This window comes from Felis catus, chromosome A1 (assembly GCF_018350175.1).
Source record: "Felis catus isolate Fca126 chromosome A1, F.catus_Fca126_mat1.0, whole genome shotgun sequence".
Classification (NCBI taxonomy): Eukaryota; Metazoa; Chordata; class Mammalia; order Carnivora; family Felidae; genus Felis; species Felis catus.
The window spans coordinates 181,075,188-181,098,049 of NC_058368.1; the positions used below are offsets into that span (position 1 = coordinate 181,075,188).

General features: G+C 35.3%; 1 protein-coding gene across 11 annotated transcripts in view; it reads right to left on the reverse strand.

Moving 5' to 3' along the window:
• Window positions 1-22,862, reverse strand: part of TENM2 (teneurin transmembrane protein 2) — a 2,391,334-nt gene that overhangs the window by 559,721 nt on the left and 1,808,751 nt on the right. The window lies entirely within an intron of this gene.

Sequence of the window (22,862 nt, forward strand, 5' to 3'; positions counted from 1 at the left end):
CCTATGCTCTGGTTTTCCCCACTGTGGGGAAATCTCTTTCTTGGTCCTTAACACAGCATCTGAACTGTAACTCACAGGCCCTTCTGGTATCTTGGTCTCCCATGGTCCTCCCACTTCATTTCTACCCTCCTCCTTCTTGCCTTTCAAATTACCACTCCCTCATTTGTCCCAAATCTTGTAACTCCTCTTTGCCTGGGAACCTCTTCCCCAACTCTTTGGCTGACTTTCTACTTATCCTTTAGATTTACTCCTTTTATAATTTTTTTCAGGGAGTTTTTATTTTAACCCACTAGGGTCCCCCATATGTTTTTTCTTTAAAAATTTTTTAATGCTTATTTATTTTTGAGAGGCAGAGAGAGACAGAGCATGAGCGGGGAAGGGACAGAGAGAGACACACAGACACAGAATCTGCAGCAGGCTCCAGGCTCTGAACTGTCAGCACAGAGCCCAACATGTGGCTCGAACCCACAAACCATGAGATTATGACCTGGGCTGAAGTCGGATGCTTAACTGCCTGAGCCACCCAGGTGCCTGATATATTTTTTTCTTAAAAGCTATTTGTTCTTGTTTTCTCTATAAATCTGCAAGCCATAGAAAGACAGGAATCATTTCTTTCTTTATCACCATCCCCAGTGCCAAGTACTGTACCCAGCGTAAAACAGGTTCAACATTGGCTGAAAGAATGGAGTGATTAATTAAATTATTAGGCTGGAAACCCTATGGGAGCACTAAGAAGGAAAGTCCACTGGAGCCTGGAGGATACTTTCTCTAAAGCCTGTGTCTTGAAGAATGACAAGGAGAAGACAAGGAGATGCACAGACAGACTTCTGATATTTAACCAGGTGGATATAAAATCTGTGTTCTCTTAAAAATAAAGAATATCTTGGCCAACGAAAAGAGCTAACTTTTAAAAGAGCTGCTACCATGATGATACATAAGCCGTAAATGCTATTTATTCCATAAAAGATTCCAGCCAACCCTAGGTGACCACTGCAAAAAAGGTTTGGCTTTCCCTTTTCTGCATGTGGAGACAGAGACTACACTTCAGACTCGTCATCCAGATGATCAAATTATTTCTGCAGAATATTGACCTAGAACAAAAATCTAAGATGCTTACAATGTTATAGGGTATCAATTTCTAATAACCCATTTCAGGAAAACAGCCTAAGAAATTAGTTTCTAAGATTTCCCTATTAAATTAACCTTCCTAAAACAAAATCTTACATTTAGCATCAATAAATTTGGTTAAGAGTTGAATTATGAATACAATACATTGAAATTAATCGTCATTATATAATCCCTTAAATAAGTCTAATCACTCCTAATCTAAACTGCATAAAAATAATGTACATATTGGGGCGCCTGGGTGGTGCAGTCGGTTAAGCGTCCGACTTCAGCCAGGTCACGATCTCGCGGTCCGTGAGTTCGAGCCCCGCGTCGGGCTCTGGGCTGATGGCTCAGAGCCTGGAGCCTGTTTCCGATTCTGTGTCTCCCTCTCTCTCTGCCCCTTGCCCGTTCATGCTCTGTCTCTCTCTGTCCCAAAAATAAATAAACGTTGAAAAAAAATTAAAAAAAAATTAAAAAAATAATGTACATATTTGCAAAAGAAGCGTATTTATAGTGCTTGCTGATAACATATACATTCATGGCTGGATTCCTGAATTGAAAAAATGCTTTTATTTTAACAGCCAGAGCTTTGAAATCTAATGAATTACCTATTTTATTTTTATCACTTGAATTTCACCATATGAATGTGGAAAAATAAGTATCTTATGCAATACAGTTTAACATATTATTAATACTATTTTTTTCCTAGGTAGATCTTGAAGACTGTATAAGTAGATGATAACACGGTAAATCATATTTTAAACTTAGAGAGAAGTCAGAAAGGCTATAGGAAATAGTCCTGTGGCAGCTGATATGAAATTATAGGTACTTCATCAAAACCCAGCCAGCCACAGCTACCTCATAACTCATGCTTAGAGCTTCATAATGTGATTAGGTTTTCAAGAGGGTGCATTTGTGTTTTGGTTTTCTTTTAATCACTTTATGTTCAGCTTGGCTTCCAACTGACTACTGATTGACTACAGTCATCATGGCGAGAATAAAGAGATTGTCAACTTTGCTGAAGAAAAGTTATTAAATTTTAGTTTTCCTAAAGGGAAACATTCCCTGCAACAGTAATTGAAAAAAATAAAATCTTTATTGACATTCTTTGAGGGAAAATACAATATTCAACATTTAGGCTGAAGCTAGATAGGTAAAGGAAATACAGATTTGAAGCAATTATACAGACAAAGTCAGGCAAGAAAATTGGCTGCAAGAGAAGGTGTCTTGTCTGCTGTTATCCTGTTCTGATTGGCAGCAAGGGTTTCTACTTTTTTTAACTTTCACTTAGTCACTCACATACTCACTCCACAGATATTTAAGGAATGTTAAAAATATGAGTCACCTTTTCCCTCAAATGAGATGCAGGCTAATGGGTGGAGGGTGTGGAACCAAAGATTACTAAACAAATAAGTGGACTTCAAGGGGGCAAGTGCTATAACAGGAATACAGACTATGGGAACACAGAGGAAAGAAAAGAATGACACTGAATGTAGAATCTTCTTGTTAGCTATTTTTACCAATCTCCAGATACTACACTATTGCCATTGAAGTGGAAAAGGCTCTTCATTGAGTATTTAGGAATCTTTTTCTTATAGCTTATTTTGAGAGGCAGGACTTATCTGCTGTATGGGATAACAATAAATGTTTCATATCTGGCTTTTAAAATCAAATACTTTTACCTGATTAAAAATATAACACATGTTCCTTATAGAGAATTTAGAAAATACAAAAAAAATTACAAAGATGAAAGAAATAGAGAATTCATCAGTAATGACACTGTTTTAAGATGGTCATAATTTTATTTCATATATTTCTAATCTTTTTGTGTGTGTGTGTATATGTGTTTCAGTTATATGTGTGTAATGAAAGTTATTCTTGCCCGTGACATGAACAGCCCTAAACAGACTATTTTGTAGTCTGACATTTTAAATTTTATAACATATTGCAAATACCATTCTATATTTTAAATGTTGTTCTACATCATAATTTTAAGAGTCACATATTATTTTTATTGCATTAGTACATCAATTTATTGAACCAATTGCCTACTGATGAACATACAGACTATTTCCTGTCCTACATTATAAAAGATGTAATAGTTTAGATAAGTGAAATTTGGGGAAGAGAGCTTAATCATTTTAATCATACCTTGTTCAAATTTATCTTAAAATCTCTGATATTATCAATAAGTAGATTTACAATATTTTCTTTAATCATTATTATATTTTAAACCATATTTTGTAACTGTATGGTCCAAAAAACCCTGACGCTTTCTATAAGTCTTTATGTTGAAAAGTAAACTTTAAAAAATATTGATGTTTTTTGAGTTGTGAGACTTGAAAATGTGAAGAAAAGAGGGATAAGGTTAGTACACAGAATATTTGCCATAAATATCTATAGATTTTGCTGGAGGGAGTAAAAGTTTAGGTCCGATTTATCTATCAACCAATAGAAATGGAAAAATACTATTAATCCCCAAAATAATAATTATTCAATAATTATTTAATCTATTTATTCCAGTACTAAGTCATGAGAAATGTCTTCTTGCAGAAATTCATAAGGATCTGTGTAACGTAACAAACAATATCCTCAATAACATAGTTGAAGTAAATGTAATTTTTGTTTTTGTAAAACTAATTTTTTGTCAAATTTTACTGATTATTAAGAACAATTAAAATAAACTATATTGAAGGACTCTTCATATATTATATTCATATATCTTAAGATAACTGGAAACACTGGAATATTGTTAATCATTGTTACACTAGGAGCTGAATAAGAGATTTGATGACATTTCTTTGTCCTCCACACGTTGAAAGGCAAGTGGAGGAGTCTGAACAGAGCACAGAGGGAAAGGCCACTGACTTCCTGGTGCCCTTTTCTGTACAACATGCATACATTTAGTTGAGAGAATTACCTACAGACATAGGCTGACACTAAGAGGTCATTTTCAGGTACTCTGTTCTCACATAGTTTAATTAGTTTGACTTTTTCTTGATGACAAAAACATTAGAATCATAAAAAGGCCTAGTATAATCTCAAATTTTTCAAGGGCATTTCAGGAGTGAGGAAAATGTATTTTTAATTCCATGAAGCATTGTTCCAGCAAAGGATAATTTAATATGGTGGATTACTGAAAACATATTATTTACGGGATATGAATGCAGAACAAAACTACAAAGAGTAGTCACTTTGCATAAAATTTGTCATCCCAAAGTTCCCTTTTTAGCTTCTGAAATGGAATTATTTGCCATTTTTTCCAGGAAGCCTTCCCTGAGTGCAGACATGTGCAGACATGAATGCATGTATTTTGTATGTGACAGAAAAATTTTATACTTACTATATTGCTTTGTACACATTCTCAAGTTCACTTAGCTTGTCAAAGTACTCCTGAGTATCAGGTATTAGAAATAAGTATAAAGTATAGGTAAGCTAAGTTTTCCTTTTGTAACCTACACTTATATTCCTAAATAAACCAGGAGCCATGTCTGCTATTTTTTTTTAATGAGGGCTGATTTATAGGGTAATGTGATTAGCACTGTGCAGAGAAGAATGAGTAAAGAAGGGTGTTAGTGAGTGAATAAAGATGTTTAATTTCAAAGGGAAAACCTCTGGATTAAAAAGAAAAAGGCTGAAGTTTGAAGTGAAGATAGCAGAGGTGGAAAAAATATAACCAAAGATTCACAGAATGAACCTACCACCAAAATGGTAATATTTATAACATTCACATTCTGGAAAAATTGACCATGTGTAGAAAAAAAAGGTGCCATGTAAATAGATATAACAAGTTGTTGCCATGATGTAGGCAGTTTTTCAAAACTGGCTTCTTGAACGTGCTTGAGACTTCACATTGCCTATTCCAGGTTATTGCCAAGTATCATGGGGTCAGTAAACACTCCAAAGGTTTTGGAAATTCAGACTGACCTCTGGCATTTCTATATTACCCAGGTGACCTAAGAAGTGTGAACTCCCTGGGATGATGGGGAAACATAGAGGGAGGAAAAGTTTCTTATATAAGTATTGACCTGAATAAAACAATATTTGCCTTGTATTCTCTATATGAGAATGTGACTTTCTGACTTAATGTAACAACTGTCATTGCCTAACGAATATTGAGCATGGGCTAGATCCCTTTGAGCTAGGTACCAGTATTTTTTCTAATTATATCAATAGAAGTAAACATTCTCTGAAGAAAAATCAAATTCTAGGTAGCAAAACTGGGATTCGCACCCCCTTAACAAGTGTATATGGGAGGCTAGACTGTCACATAAAGTACTTAAACTGTGGTCAAAAACACATCCTAAGATTCTGTAAATATGGATCATCTTCAACCCCAGGGATGCTATGATAAAACTGAGTCAATCCTAGTGACACTCAGACATAGGAGTGGCATGTAGTGGAACATTCAGGCCTGGCTCTTCTAAATACAGATCAACCACATGGTGCAAAGATGTGCTGTGATGTACATATGAGTTTAGAACGAAAATTGTTAATGGAAAGATAGGACCACTGTTGTCTGAACATTCCTTTCTCTCTTTTTGTAAACCTTACGTGGCAATTTACTGTCAAATTCTACCTCCTCAGATTTATTTAAACATCAGCAGGTATACAAAAGTCTTTGTGTGTCACACCAAACAACAGGAAACAAGATACTTTATCTTCCCATTTCAAAAGAAGCACAGGCCATTAATAAACCATGCCAATCTCGTTAGACTACAACACTGCTTTTAAAAAATCTCATTATATCATATTGGCATTGGGCTTACTTGATATTTTCAGAGAGCTTACATATTACTGGGGTGATGTGTTTCTTTCTTTCCACCATTCATTGGACAGCACATCAGTTTGACAGAATGGGTGTTCTAAGTTGAAAATTTACTTTCTCGTATTTGTTTTTTGAGACAGTGAAATACAGAATGCAAATGTGGGGAATGCAAATTTGGATTGTCTGGGGCTAGAGCTTAAACAGAACTCAACAACATAAAGATTGCGGTGTTTTGATAGGGAGACATTTATAAAAGCTGCAGTGCTGACAATATGACCAGCTAGTATATAAACACAATCTAAATTCTTGGTTTAGGAAGATTACATTTCTGTTAACTGATGCTCTTCTGATAAAAGTCCAGACACAATTACTCCTGCATCTGCATTGATCAATGCTACTACCACCTCCTGAGTACTAAGAGTTTTACATATTTATCTCACTTGATCTATCCCTAGAGAGAGATTCTATTAGTGCCCCCACTCTACAGGTAAGGAGGTTGAGTCATACAGAGATGATATACTTTCTTGTAGGTCACACGGCTAATAAGCAGCAGAACCATGGTCTCAAATTTTTAATATCTTATTTTTTCATGTGTGTGTGTGTGTGTGTGTGTGCGCGTGCGTGTGTTTCCCTGACTTCAGTGCTGCTTTTCAAATAAATGTTTTGGACTGTCTGCTTTGGGTGTCTGCCTCAATGGGAAAGGTTTTTGAATGTGTTACAGGCATCACTTGGGGATCTCTGCATATGTACTTTCACAGGAATAAACATTGTGGGACACCAAATCAAAGGTGAAGACCTACAGAACAAATGTTCAAAGATGTCCAGGTAGAACAAAGGTGATGGCACAACTGAATAATCAGTTTTTGACCCCCAGAGACCTGACCTGCATAATCCTGGAAATTCATTTGTCTCCATCAAAAGGGCAGCTGAGTTGACTAAACTGCATGCAGGAAGGTCAGATGGCTTCAGTAGAGTGACTGGAGGCACAGATATTCAATGCTAATATCCACACACAACCACACACCCTGGAGTTTATTCCTCTATTAAAGAGAATGCAATACAGAAATTCTACTCAGCAATAAGTTAGCTTTTTCAGGAGTCTAATGACATCATTATAGAATATTCTAACTTTGCTCTGTGGATACAATGTCATTAGTGCCCCTGGGGTTTAAACCATGCTATCTCAGTTATTCTACACAGCTTCTCTCCATGTTATATCCTCTCCCATATGTCAGAAAAAATGAGAGTTTTTATAGACACAAAAGTGTCTGCAGTAGCCCCAAGAACACACAATATTATTTTATTCATCAGTTGTCAAGTGCCTGCAGGGTTCAAAGAGACAGGTCAACAGAAGGGTGTATGTTATATGAATTGTTCTACACTAAAAAAAATAAGATATTTGCAGGAAGGTGTCTCTAGGAGTCAAATTTAATAGAAGCTGCAGATTTAACTGGAGTCTCAACTTTAGTGCTTTTCTGAGACCACCAACATGGAAGTCAGTGTGTGAACTATGATTTGAAATTCCCTTTCAATGATTGAATATTACATTCTAATGTGTCCACAGCATTTTTTTATGCTAAAAGCTGAAGCATGACCATCATATTCTTGCCAGCAATCTCAAGTACTTGAAATACAGTGTACCTAGTTGGTGTTCAGTATATCTTAGGGGCTTGGTAGAGATAATATATGTTCCAGAGAAATTCCCCAGTGGGAATGAGGGATGCGGATGAGCATCCCTCTCAATCAGTAGTGAGCAAACTTGTATTGGCATGGGGGCCAAGTAAAGTGTTAATGGGAACCATTTATTATTCTAAAATTAGCATAACTTCATTTTCCCCTTACTGTTAAAGCAGTATACACACATGGAAAAATTGACACAATACTGAAAAATAAAATACATACATTTTCCATTACTTAAAACATACAAGATATTAAATAATAAAATATAATTTAATTATTTTATTGAGTCCTACCTGTGGGTACAGGCATAGAAATGGCCATGTGATAAATGGCATCTAAACAATGGTTATACTGCTATACAGTGAGTCATAACAGACATGACTGTTAGTACTTTTTACACCAAGTCTTGAAAACAGTATATAGTATCTTTGAAAATTCTATGCATTGGGCATTGAGGGATTGGGGAAGGAGACTTGGTCTCTCTTGAGAAATCAGCATAACTGTTCTGGTGATAGCAGTTAGGTAAATCATCAAATCTTTCTGCTTTGCCTAATTCTTGGCTTGCATCTCAGTAATTTTCCTCAGCAAGGTTTTTTTTTTTTTTTCTGTCATGCTATTATACACATATATATTCTTGCATACTTGGGTCAATAGTTGATCTGAAGTCCTTTCCTGGGAGAAATAACTACCTGAATGTACACCCACATTCATACCTATAAAGATATATTTTCATTTAGGCATCAAACATACTAGCCCCTGGTTTGATTTTCAGATCATAGAGATTTATTCTCATTAACTAAGAGAGCATATTACCATGCCAAGACTTCATACAGCACTGCCTAAGATTTTTTTCAATTCTAAGCTTCTACTGAAAGCCCTGCTGAGAGAAACTATGGGTTCTAAAGCTCACCTATGGGATTAGTGTTCCATTCACTTCTCTAATACTTGAAGTTAGATCATCAGAAGGTCATGTGCCTGAACCTTAGTTTTTCATCAAGGGGAATGAATCTATACAGAATGAGATTCTAATGGTATGTCATTGGCTTTCATCAAAGGACACTATAAGATATGTGCATGTAAAGTCCACTTGAGTCTTGGTTATCAAGAAAAGCCATGGACAACATTGCCTATGCCATCAATTTATATCCCTGATTAAAAAACAAACAAACAAAGCTGGACATGAAAAACGTATCTTGAAATTTGGTAGCTGGAAGAATTTTGTCTTAAGAAATTTCTATGTTTCTCTAACCCCTAAACCCATTTTGATAAAAACAAAACAAAAAACTACATAAGTACCATGACCTTAATATACCAAAAAAAAAAAATCAGACTTTAACACTTAAGTTCAATATAAGCAGTTATGTTGATCCTTCTGGTTGATATATGCACAGTCTATTTTTTCCCATCTTGTTTTCTATTCTCTATCTCATTACTTTGATGAATATACCTTATAGTATAGCTATTTCAGATATTTTTATGCAAAGGGGGTAACAAAAATTAATGCTGGTTGTTGTGTTTTTGTTGTTGATTTTAAGTTATCTCCTGTCTATTTATTTTTTTATTAGAGAGTTTATCAATGATTGATGGTATAGACAAGCATGTAACATACACAGACACATGCACATGATTCCTGGGAAGTTCAGCACATAGGACAAAGATTTTATTTTACACAGTTTGGCAGATAATTTAGTTTGATAATTTACAAATATAAACATGAACACATAGAGATATTTTTTACCTTATAAAGAAATTTTCATTTTTTAAGTTCTATAAATTTGCTATTTGGACTTTATCATCTATTTTTCTATAACTTTTTAAAGTTTATTTACTTATTTTGAGAGAGACAGAGAAAGCACAAGCAGGGGAGGGGCAGAGAGAGAGAGGGAGAGAGAAACTAAAGCAGGCTCTGTGCTGTCAGTTTAGAGCCCGATGTGGGGCTCGAACTCACAAACTGTGCGATCATGACCTGAGCTGAAACTGAGAGTGGGACGCTCAACTGACTGAGCTACCCAGGTGCCCCTATAATCTATTTTTCTAAAGGGACATTCGAATGATAATAGTTACTATTAATCAAACACTAATTCAGTGCTCTGTGCCATCTATATATTTAATATGATTATATTTGTTCTTTATAACAACTCTGTCTAGGCAAAGTTATTATCCCCATTTTATAGACCAGGAAGATTAATCCAGAAAAATAAGCAATTACTAAGAAATTAGAATTAAGATATGAACCCAAGTCTTGCTAAATCCAAAGCTCATATTTTAGGGGTGCCTGAGTGGCTCAGTTGGTTAAGCATCCAACTCTTGATTTTGGCTCAAGGCATGATCTCACCATACATGACATGGAGCCCCACGTCGGGCTCTGCACTGAGAGCTGGGAGCTGGCTTGGGATTCTCTTTCTCCCTCTCTCTCTGCCCCTCCCCGATGCACACACTCTCTGAATAAATAAATAAATGAACAAACATTTAAAAAAAAACAAAGCTCATATTTTAATCCACCAATCCAATTTTGTCTGAATCTAGGCAGGTCCAGGTACAGAGCTTGATCTTTAACAAGTTATTTCAATAACACCAAGTCATGGTATTATTCCTGCAGGAAAGAGTACTATCAGCTTTCTTAATTAGACTTGAAAATGTACATCTGTTTCTTAGCAGTGGAATGCCACAGACACTGGAATCACGGTTGAAAGAAAGAAGGAAAGCAAAGGTTCGGCCACTTTTAATTCATAGGATACTTCTCCGGGCTTCAGTCATTACATCTTTAAGGTAGAGTTAGTGATACCTTCCCTAACAGTTTTAACAGGGCCATAGTGAATATCAAATAACGTAAACACTGAGGCAACATATGGTCAAGTGAAAAAGCTCAGTAGAAATAAAAGTTAAGATATCTTAGAATAAGAGAACGAGTCTTTGTATAGCTTTATAATTGTGTTAAAAATATATCTCCTTTAATTTCTACATAACTGACTAATGAAAAACACAATTGCATGTCCCTGTTTTTGCTAAAGATCACACTCTTCCTGAGTCTTTCCTGTATGTGTTCTCAGTGCCAGAAATATGGAGTAGGAAAAAGAGGGCCAGGGTGAGTGAAACACCACCTTTTGAAGCATATCTTGCATCCATAGATTAAAAATTTCCCATCTGCAGGATGTTGCCCATACTACACAGTGTAATCTTCTACAATAAGTGTTCCATTGTTATATATCAGTTGATAGGCCATTGGCAAATAAGAGTATAACACCAGTACAATTTAGAATTTCATTGGTTAAGACATAATTTCCCCCAGCACCTTAATGTTTTGTGTTAGAAATGACAGCAGAAAAACAGAAACATGGTTGAAGGCAACAAGTCAGAGAACAGTGCAGTGGCCACCCCATGACTTCCACTTAACCCACATTCTTACTTTGGTTCATTTTGCCTACGTTCTGTCTTGGAAAGATTTATTGTATGATTCTCCCTGACGTTTGTGTATTTTGCTTTTATTTCGAGAGCTCAGCAGTCTTTACCTTTCATACCTTTTAACCAATTTACCTTTCACTTTTTTATAATCAATTTATATATATACACACACATACACATGTATACATGTACACATAAATTAGAAATTTAATAATACCCTACTAGTGTTGTATTTTTTAGGATTGTCATTGTTTTGTTGATGCTCTGGTTACCAAGTTGTATAAGCTTTAAATGGTTGGCCTAAACTTAGATTTAGTGTAAATCACCTTCTTATTTTTTAATTATCTTTTTAGTGCTTGATTTTGCACTAAACAAGATTTTTAAAGAATGAATGTATTGCATTAGAGCAAAAATGCAAGCACAGGTATCACAGGTTTGTTGTGAGGATTAAATGAGATAATGGATGAAAAACATTTATCTCAGTACACTGTGCATAGAGAGCTCAATAACAATAACTATCATGACTCGACATGTTCCTATCTTAGGAAGGGAGTTTGTAACTTCTATATTATTGGCAGAGTGAATCATTTGAGAATTGTGAATAATATTTAGGGAAATATTTGTGGCCATTATGTCCATAATATTTCTGGGGATATATCTCAATAGATTTGATTTATATAAAATATATAATAATATAAATTATATACATAATATATATTATATAATGTATTATATATAATATATATCAGATGTTGTAAAGGAATGATATGATATGATCATGGGTATTTATAAATTTAATGGAGATGTACACACACAGTGTTCATACAAACATACATGAAAATCTCAATATAAATTACAACAGGTTCATAGTTGCTAAATCTGGATGGATGTCAGAATCATTTGTGGAACTTTAAGGTGATATACCAGCTGAAGCATCACCCAGCTTGTTGATGAGAAGGCTTGGGATGGCAACCAGTCTGTGTAGTTCTATAAAGCTCTCCATATGACTCTGACTTTGGCTGGGCTTGAAAAAATGTCAAAACCTTAGTTATGAAATTCTTTCTTTACAAAATAATAGAGTGATGGCTAATTTCTGACCAGTTTTATGACTATGCTTAATTAAAATGAGCTTACTCTTTGGCTGATGGGACTCTTAAATGTTTCTCCAATTATTTCAAAGCTGTTATAAAATAATAAAATAGTCTCAAAATAAGTTTCATTTTAGTTCACATTATCTTTACAAAGCAAATGTCTACCAGTCACCACTATAGGGCTGTGGGTGGGATATATGTGTGAGACCAAATCCTGTTAGTGATGTCTTGCATCTATGCTCCCTACATTTTGATAATGGAGGCCAAAGGCTTAATTCAAAAGATGGAAGAAAAGAAAGACTGTTAAAGATTCCACCCTTATTGTCATAATTGGGTGACTGTTGATAAACAAATGAGAGTCCCGTTACTTAATTTAGTGACAGAGGGCTTCCTAAACTTTCATGCTCAAGATAGTGCTAGGCTTCACAGTCTTCTATCCAAACAGAGACTAAGTTTCTGAGTGAATGTAATGGTTTGGGAGGCAGCAAGGTGGTAGGGATGAACACGAAGAGAAATGTGGCAATGAAGGATGGCAAAATGGACTGCCCAATGGGCTTCTTTGGAATGTGATAGAATTGCCGGCAGACTGTTGAGAATAGCATGTGTAGCCTAGAGGTGGCTGAAGGAGGAAAATCTGAAAGAAGAAACCCTCAAGGAAGAAATGGAAGGGTAGAGATGGAAACTAGAAAGCAGCCTCCCTCTGAATGTGCATGTCATAGGAGCTAATAAAAAATGTGAGTATTAACTGTGTTACCTTGTCTGAAGAACATACCTGTGTAGTAATATACACTGTAATTTGAATGATCAAGTCTATGAATCAAATTTCCTGAGTGTCAAAGAGGTCTTTCAGTATAGAGAAAATTGTGGTGAGAAAGAGTAGGAGGAGAGAGGGGAATGGAGAAAGGTGAGGGGAGAGAGAGAAGAAATAAATATATTTGGCCAAAGAGAATGAAATTAATAAAATGCCATGAAAAGTACACAGGATGTGGATTCACTGTCATTGACATTGGATCACATTGCCCTTTATAATGTGTATATGTTTAGTAAAATTGCACCACTTCCTTTGTCCTTATCTCTGGCCACCTTGGGAGTTTTGATCCTTAAAATTACAAAGAGGACAGAGAAGGATCACAAAGTACTCCCTTTTGGATGCCTTGGCATCCATCTTTTTGATGTGAAACATATAAAATCAAATTCTCAAAAATAATTTTCCACTGAGCATTTATTCAGAGCTCTGTTTCTCTGGTGATTCTTAACAAAGGTTTTGTTGCCAGTGCCCAGAGGAAAGACTAATTTAAATGTAGAAAGAGACACTTAAAAAATAATGTCATCTGTTGGCAAAATCTCTGAGGGTATTACCTTCCTTTCACACATGCAGGGAGCTAAACCTGATTGCATTTAGGGTTATCTTTAGCAGCTATACTCAGAATCAAAACATTCTCATGAGGACTATTGTTCTAACTAATCTACTTATTAAGCTTTTATTCAGTTTTAATAGTCTTTTATTAAAAAAAAGCTCAAAGGGGACCACAATAGATTTTGCAATTATTAGCAAGGAAAGCACAGCCTATGACCTACAACCACTGGTTTGTCTAAGAATGTTCCACGTTTGAAAGCTATAGTTTAAACCATTGTGCTTAATTACAGGTGCTCACTCCCACATATGGCACACTGCCCCTGATCCCCAACAAACTACAACTAGTGAGAAGCTGGCTTTCCAACAATTTGGAGTCGGAGGTGAAAAAGTTTGGTAGATGTGATGCCTGACTGCGGTTTAAAGGAATAGGATGAAGTAGCTGATGGTGGCATGTCAGGAAAAAAAATCATACTAGAGAATATTTGTGAGTAGGACGTTCAAAGCTTTGTTTAAACCAATTCTTTGTGCCACCTAATACGAATTTGTGTCTTTCATTTTCATTATGCTTCCTCCACCTCACTGTCTTCAGGAGATAGAACAAATCAGTTTCATGTGTTCCCTCTTCTTTATGTGTTTTTTGTCTTGGGCAAGAGATGCTCACATATTTCTTTTGATTGAAAGCTATATTCACCAAACCAATTAAATGAAGATTTTGTAATTTCTTACTTCTTATTAAGGACTTTTCCCACAACCTAAAAACAGTATAATTTTAAAGTAGATAACTCTTTTTTCCATATACAAACAAATTACCCACCGTGCATGTGAACACAGATAGAAACCACAAACAGCTATAGAAATGTATAGAGCAATGCACCACATGATTCACAGAAACTTTGAGAACCATGGCAGGTAGAATCCTATCAAAATCATACTGAATTTCCTGGAAATACCGCCTTTACTTTTATTTCTTAAATTCAGTTTGGGAATTCCAAATGGAAGGAGCGGTCTATGGCTATGTTAAATGTATGCTCAGTTTAAATGCAGGGCCGTATGATTGCTCATCTATTCTTTAACTCTGAATCAAATATTTTATACATTAGGCCTTTGCTACTTGAAGTCACTGTTTTCCAGACCATTCTCACTCAAGGTCTCTCAGAAAGGTTTTAAGAATGACCTAAAAACAAAAAAGGAAAATTAAACCTTACTCTGCACGGGCATTTTTTTCATTTCTAAGAAACCAAGTAATGCTCAAAGGATCTACTCCCTCATTAGAGCACATGGATGATGCTCAAAGTCATATTAATGCAAGTGGGGAATGACCTAAGGAATAATAGCATTTAACATTTGTGGAACGTGTTTAAAATGTATTAAACACCATAATCAGTAGTTAATGAAACCTTCTAACATCCTAATAAGAGACATAAGGGGTGTAAATGAGACAACAAACCTTGATAGCACAAGATAAGTCTCAATAAACAAGGGTTTAATCATTTATATAAGAGCTAAAATTCTGTCTTTTAATAAATGGGTCTTGGTGGAGCTAAGGAAGACTTGTTTCAGTGGCCTTGAACTCTCAGGCTTAGCCCCAAGAAGGAGAGAAAAACATAAACATTCAGCTCACATAGGGGGAGTGACCCAGGTTTTTGAGAAAGATTTTCAAGGGTGAAAAACCCAGATCATATTTTCTGTGTTGGAGACTTTTCTATGAGAATTGGCACTTCAAAGTTCCAATGAAAGACTTCCTCCTGAGAAGCAAGATCAGTATCTTATTTGATTTGCAGGCAAGAAATAAACTTCAGAATGGAGAGTTCCTTACTGTGTTTTCCTTGCTTAGACTCCTGCAGTTTAGAAGACTGCTGGCCATATATTAAATGACAGAGAAACTGAGATGTTTATAAGTTTCATGTGAATTCTCTGGTCCTTATGATCTACACCACCATCAGATGGTGGTACATCTGCCATATTCCTATTATACTCAGTACCTGGGAAATCAATAGCAAGAAGCACTCCTATCAGTGGGATAAATGGCTGATTAAAGAAAAAGTGTGGATATTAGAAATGTCTGAGATATAGACTGTCCCCTCTTTCCGGTCCATGCCAATTATCATTGATTGTCTACTCAATTGCTATCAGTTGTTTCTCCAATCTCCCTCCTTCTTTCCTAACTGATCCCATTTTTGTTTATGCTGAATGATGCTCAGAGAAGGCTGGCCTCCCTCAGCCCTGCTGATGAACTATGCTTTGTCTAACTGTCTAGTAATTCCATGCACTTGCTTGATTTTGATTGATTGATGGGTGAGCAGATGACCCAGCTATGTCTAAGGAAACAAAAGGAAAACAGGTTGGGTTGAATCCAGAAAATAATTTTACTCTCTGAAGACAAAAGAGAAATGCTTGAGGTAGTCCCACCCCCATGTTTGCCCTTCTTGGTTTGGATAAAGTCATGGGAGAGCGAGATGCTTGAAAACGAAGCTGAATGTAACTCTAAGGGCAAACATGGCCAACACCAACACAGAAATTCTCCAGTCCTCAAAGACATTGCTGAACTACTGAACCAATGTAGAAACCACTTACCTTCAGACTTGAAGATCTTTTATTTTAAGCCAGTTTTAGTTTGGCATCAAGTTATTTTTGAAGCTGAAAATAGCTGTAAGGATATATTCCTCCTCTCTTTTCCCCTCCCTCAGCATTTTCTCCATTGAAGGATTTTGTAAATTTATATAAGACCTATGTACTATTTAAAAACTCATCAAATTTGAGTGCCTTACAGTTTTTAGTAGTAGCTATAACATATAAGATGCTTAACTCATCCACTTTGCCTGAGACTGTCCTGTTGTTCACACTAAAAGTGCCACATTCCAGAAATTCCTTCAGTCTCAGGCAAACCTGTATTGTTGGCTACCCTAAATGTACAAAAGAAAATCCAACATATAGAATTTTTCTCCCCTAAATTGAGAAATTATCTAAATAATTCAATGATTTATTTTCTTCAAACATCTGGGCATATAAGTGCAAATAGAATTGCACTGAATTTAAAGTAATGTCTTCAACTGACCTCTTTGCTTTCCAGATATAAATTGAGGAATGGGAATCTCAGGCCATTTGTGGAAATAAACTAGTATAGGTTAACATTAGGATTAATATTACAAATATATGTATACATACATATATGAAAAGCGCCCAACATTTGAAGTGACATACTTGAACTGTTTCATTTAACTCACAAACATACCTAAAAAAAATTAATATTAATTCCCATTTTACAGATGAGGCAACTGACGCTTAGAGAACTTAAGTGACCTGCTGAAGTTGACTCAGCTGATACATGTTTAAAGAACAATTCCCAATACTTGGGAACAAACCCAAGTAGACTTAGTTTGGAATTGAAAGTGTCTCAAAACACAGTCAATACTTACGTGAACTGAGTTAGAACATCCTAAATGCTCACTACCATTTCTTAAAAGTTTCACTTCAATTCCTTCTAACCTACACATTTGAGAACAAGTCCCTGAAGAAAATGAAAAACATGTGCCTGGGAAAGTCCCTGCTGGTGCAGGTTCCCAGTTGGTACAAGTCAGCCTCAGGGACCTACTGATTCACAGAGTCTCTGCACCCAGCAGGAGGAAAGTCCAATTAAAGACAAATGTCACGTCTTGCATCTTTGCTGATGGGAATCACCTGTTTTACACGAATACCTCTGACTCTGGTCCAATGGAAAAGCACACAGAGCATTTCAAGTAGTGGAATCAGAGGTTACCGAAGCAGAAGTTATCAGCTAGACCCTGTCCTGTATTATCTGCTTGCAGGAGACGAATGAGAATGATGTTGGCGATTTTTGATCTGATTGTATTTAGAAGATAATGTCAATGAAAATTGAGTGTTGTTACTAGTGCAAAGTAAATGTCGGGGCAGACTGAGACATTTAAGAAAGAGTGGAGAGGCCATTTTCCAGGGTACACCATTCAATTTTATTAACATTAGAGCTATTACATACCACATGCTTTTTGTTTTGTTTTATTTTGGGCAAAAAAAAAAAGTAATAATAAGATAACTGAGGGAACTCAATGACCAAATATCAGAGTCAATTTATATACGAGTAAAACCCAGGATGGAAATGCAAGTGACCTTATTTATTAGTTAGTTTATATCTCTCTTTTTCAAAATACAGGACTCTCATAATAGCTCATCCAAACATATATTAATGGGTGTTTTCTGAAAGGTCAGTGATTTATTTATGGGTGCACCCTGGCACCCATGAAAATCTAAATGGTTTGAAAGTGTGTTAACTTTATCCTGCTCATATCTTATTCTGCCCCTCACCATACAGATATTTGTTTTTAAAATTATGAAGCGGGATCCTTGTACTTTTTGGAGACATTTGTGACCATGATAAAGATATTCATCCACTAACAATAATAAAAATATCAATTTTACTACTAAGAATAGTTTGATTTGACAATTTACTACAAGCCTTAAATATGTAATTTTATATGCATTTACCTCACTCATTTTTCTCAGTAATCCTATGATAACCTTAGAATTATTGCCCATGTTCAGGAGAGGAAACAGAAGTTCAGAACAGGAAAAGATGTTGCCCAAGGTCACACAGCTGGAATGCAAGGAGAAAGCCTGTATTTAAAACAGAGGCTGTTTGACTTCAGAGTCCAAGCTTTACATCACTCTACTATACGCCCTCCACTTGCAGAGTCCACTTATAAAACAAGATTTATGGCACTTAAAATCATATTTTAAAAGGACCTCAGGTTATTTAGTCCATGTCCTGACTAGTATAAGATCAGTTCCATAAAGAGCTATGCCTGAAGGTTGTACAAACCAAAAATATAATGAGAGTTCAAGAAGGGTTTAGAGAAATTCTTGGATGATAGATCTTTCCCAGTTAGGGATGCCCCCTTTGAGGACAATATCACGAAGGGCAACTATCATCATGTCACACCAATGTCCCTTGGTGCTACTATAAAAGACAAAATACTGAAAAATGTGGACTATAAGTCTTATCCCATATGACTTTTTTATGTTCTTATGATTCTTAAAATATATCTAAGTAACCTATTTCTACAATTCATCAAACTTAACCATGAGGAATAACTGAATCTTGCTGTTACTTGTCCAACTGGAGGCAAAGGTGAAGCCCTTCTTATTAGAAGAAGGCATTACTATTTTTGTAGCTTGTTTTGTTGGAGAGAAAACGATTGGACTATGAGAAGATCTGGGTTCTTTTTTCATGTCTGCCTCCCAGGTGCTGTGTGACCCTGAGCAAGTCAGACTCTGAGCTTCACTTTACTCATTAACAGCATGACTGACTTGAAACTGGGGTGCTTCCTCCTCAGGGAAAGCATGGAAAAGAATTCACCAGTCAGCAAAGAAACAGACAAAAGAATTTGTTTACCTAATGCTGAAATCTAGATGAAAAATAAATACCTTCTGAAAAATTCATCACCACAGGCCTCTCCTCAGGCAAATTTGGGATTCAAATTTACATAACCAGCATGTATCAGGGAACCCCAAGACACAAATTCAAAGCGGTCATGACTTGGTTGTATTTTGTAGAACCTGGCCGAAAGCCAACACATATTTCTCTATAAGGATAGAATGTCTCTACAAAGATGGAAGTCACCCTCAACTCAGGCCTCACAGAACATCCACGGATTAATTCCAGATAACACAAGCTCAGTCTCCAAAACTAAAAAACAAACAAGGAAACAGGAGTCCATGAGCAGTAATCAGCAGAAACAACAGAAAAAGCTTTACATATTGGAATTATAAGATTAAGATTGCAACATAACTGTGTTTAAATATTTTTTAAAGAATTGATATAATAAGCTAGAGAATGACACTATATAAGTCAGATTATAAAAAGACTTCTAGAAATAAATATTCTAAATAGAAATTGAAAAAGTGAAAAAATAAAAGCATCAAAATAAAAACTCAGTGCATATGTTCAATAGCATATTAGAACTGGAAGACATAAAGAAATTATCCAGAATGTTGGAGAGACAGACAAGAAGATTAAAATATGAGAGCACCAGAGATACACAGGAAGATAAAATGAAAATGCTTTGCACATTGTTACCTTACTTTCCAGAAAAAAAAGAAAACAAATAGAATATGGCATAAGAGTATGGCTAGGAATTTTTCAAAAATTTTCAAAGTTCATTCTTAACAGGTTTCCCAGAAACATCAACTGAAACCAGAGAATAGTCAAAATCTTTTAAGTCTTTAAATCACCAAGGGAAAATAAGTGTCAATCTAGAAACACATAACTGGCTAACTATTATTCAATAATGAATAATATGTATTTTACAAACAAACAAACAAACAAACAAACAAACAAAAGTGAGTCTGGATAAAAATCATCTGGAGATCTTATTAAACTATAGAATCTGATTCAGTGAGCCTCAGATTCTGCATTTCTAACAAGCTCCAAGGTAATGTTGATGATGCTGGTCCATGGACCATATTTTGAGTAGAAAGGTTCTAGGTAGTTCAGGAAGATGAAAATTAATCTCAGGAGAAAGATTGGGACTCAAGAAACAATAATGAAAATAGAATTTGTCAAATGTGGGTAACTCTACATAATTATTAATTGTATTAAATTATAATAATAAAATTTTATTTCATACAAAAAAACAAGTAAAATGAAAGACAATAGTCAGAGTTAAACTATTCCAAGATCTTCATATTATTCAGATGAAACATAAAGATATTTGTAAAAACAAATGCCTTGGTGTAGATGAAGAGTTTTACAACTGTGTTCAATGGACAATAACAGAGCTCAGAAACTCTCCAAGATCTAGCAACCCTAAATTTTATCAAGCAGAGAAGAACAGTTTTGTGAGTAAAACGGGGTGCTATTAATAATTACACTGGACAACAGACACGAAGCAGGATCATCCCAGGAAAATCAGGACAGATGGTCAGCTTCCCTCAAGAGCTGTGAGGTGTGGATGAATGAGCAGGTCTCTGGGCTCTTTCTCTACCATCTAATGAGAAATTCCCTCTTTTTATTTTATACTTTATTTTTCTATTTAAATGCTTATTTGAAAATAATATAATGGGCACCTGTTGATTTTGCTTGACTAGCATGAATTCCCCCTTCTTTTGGTAGTTACGCCTCAATATCCTTCGGGAAAACCACACCTGTCTTACTCCCTATCATTCACTATTGGTCTGTGCCAACTCTAGGAGTAGAAACATCTCCCAAGCCTGGCTAGTCAGATCATTCTACTCTCTCGGTCACTATAACTGGTTGCAGCACAAGCAAATGAGTCAGGACAGCCTAGTGAGAGTCAATTATGAGAATCACTAAAAAGAGATGGCTCTTCCTCATGGATTTTCTAGTTGTAAGGCTTTTGTAAGCCTGCAGCTGCTGAGAATCAGCAGGTGGAGGGGAGTGTCTGAGATCCATGCCAAAACAGAGGGAGAGAGAGACACACACATGAGGTCCCGATGACATGGTCTGTAGCATTGAATCTAGCAAATTATATCCCTGTACTCCGAGGTAAAGCAAGATAATATCTCCTAAACCATCCTTTGGTATTTATTTATTGAATTTATTACTGTTTTTCTCTTATTTAGTTAAGACAGTTTGAACTGGCTTTGTCTACCAGCAAATGAAAGGAATAATTAATAAGATGTATAGTTTGTGAAAACCCCTTGACCAAATTAACTTGGCAGTCTCTTTCATCTCTAGTGACAGGACTGAAGTGGCACCAGATACATAAGAATGAGACTCAAAATTATTATTTTCCACATGCTATTATTCAAATCTATGGCCTGAAGCTGCTATGAACTTTTGAAATGCTTACTATTTCTAAAAATAGATTTTCTAACCCAACTCACCATTACAATTGGAAAAAAAAAATGGGCCAGGTTTGCGCAATTCTACATTCCCATTCTAAGACAGGCAACTTATATAATTTTGTTTATGATCTGATTTTCAAAACATTTGATGTAACTGGTTTAGATTGTAGAAATTCAGCTAAAGCAAGAGGCTAGAATTAATGCTTTTGAATTTCTTTGCTTCTGATTCTAAATCTCATAATTATGAGTTATTTAAATGCCCCATTGTCAGTATTCCAGGGAGAGTCACAACAGTAAACAAGGTACCTTCTCAGTTCAAGGTGCCCTAAAGACATATAAGTAAAAATATCTATTGTTTTGCATTTTTCTGAACACTTAAGATTCTAAAATAGTATAAATTTGGTTTATTGCAATACTTTGATTTTAAATATAATTTATTTATATTAGAAACTGTAATCATAAATTTTGAAAACAAAGTTAAAATATACTATTGAACTGTTGTGTTCCCAGCACCCAGTAGTCCCTGACACAGAGAGGTTCATCAAATATTTGCTGAATGAATGACAAATAAATAAACATGTCTAAAATATATATTAAGAAACATATTAGGGGCTATAAAAAGCATAATAAAAACAGAAGAACATACTTACTGATAATTATCAGGTACTACTTAGACCAGGGTTTTGGAAGAATGTATAATGCTAGGTGTTAGGTTAAAAAAATTATCTGAACAGTTTGGAAAAACAAAGCTTCATACATGTCTTGCCTGCAAAATTTCCCAGAGCCTTTAATATGCTATTATGCCTTTAAATATCCAAGAACAGAAATAAGCAAAGCAATGTTTCTTAAACATAATTCTCCTAATTTAAAGACCACATTTAATTTATTTATTAAGAGTGAACTTCAGACCCCACTTTCAAGGGATACTCCCAGATTCTCACAACCAATATCTAGAACAGGGCTTGACTAATGTTTTCTGTGAGAAATATACTACAAAGCATAGAAAAATCAGAGAGAAGCTTTTGTCATGAGTTCAGATACATTAACATAATAATTAACATATCTACTGGCATTAAACTATTGATTGTTATTTTATATCAGGTGTATTTATAGAAATGAATATGATATTTAAAGTAATAGCTTAAATAATCTGAGAATTGTTATGCGACTTAGCAACTTGGAAGAAAGAAGTGGCATTTTCTCATTCTTCTGGGTTTCATTATAGCAAACACATCATATGGGGAGGCAGGTGTGTTTCTTGCATAGATAGAGGAATCCAACATCCACTTATTAGGATGTAGAATTAAACTCTACAAAGAGATTTTTTTTTTCCTGGGATCCCAACAAAACAGAGAGCTTAGAGGAGCAGAAAGAATTACCCTGGATGTAGAACTGATCTGCATAAACTCATCAAAGAATCATGCTGTGGATACACAGATTATTTGAAAGAGGAAACGTGAATATCAAGCCATTCTTTAAAAGAATGCCTGAAATAAAAAGAATAGTGTTTTATAACTCAAATGTAGTTCTGTAATTCTTATATATCAATAAAATGTGGATAAATATGTCAAAGAGAATATGAGTATTTCATTTGCTCCTTGTATTCGACCACATTTTGGGTTATTCCTTATTGATT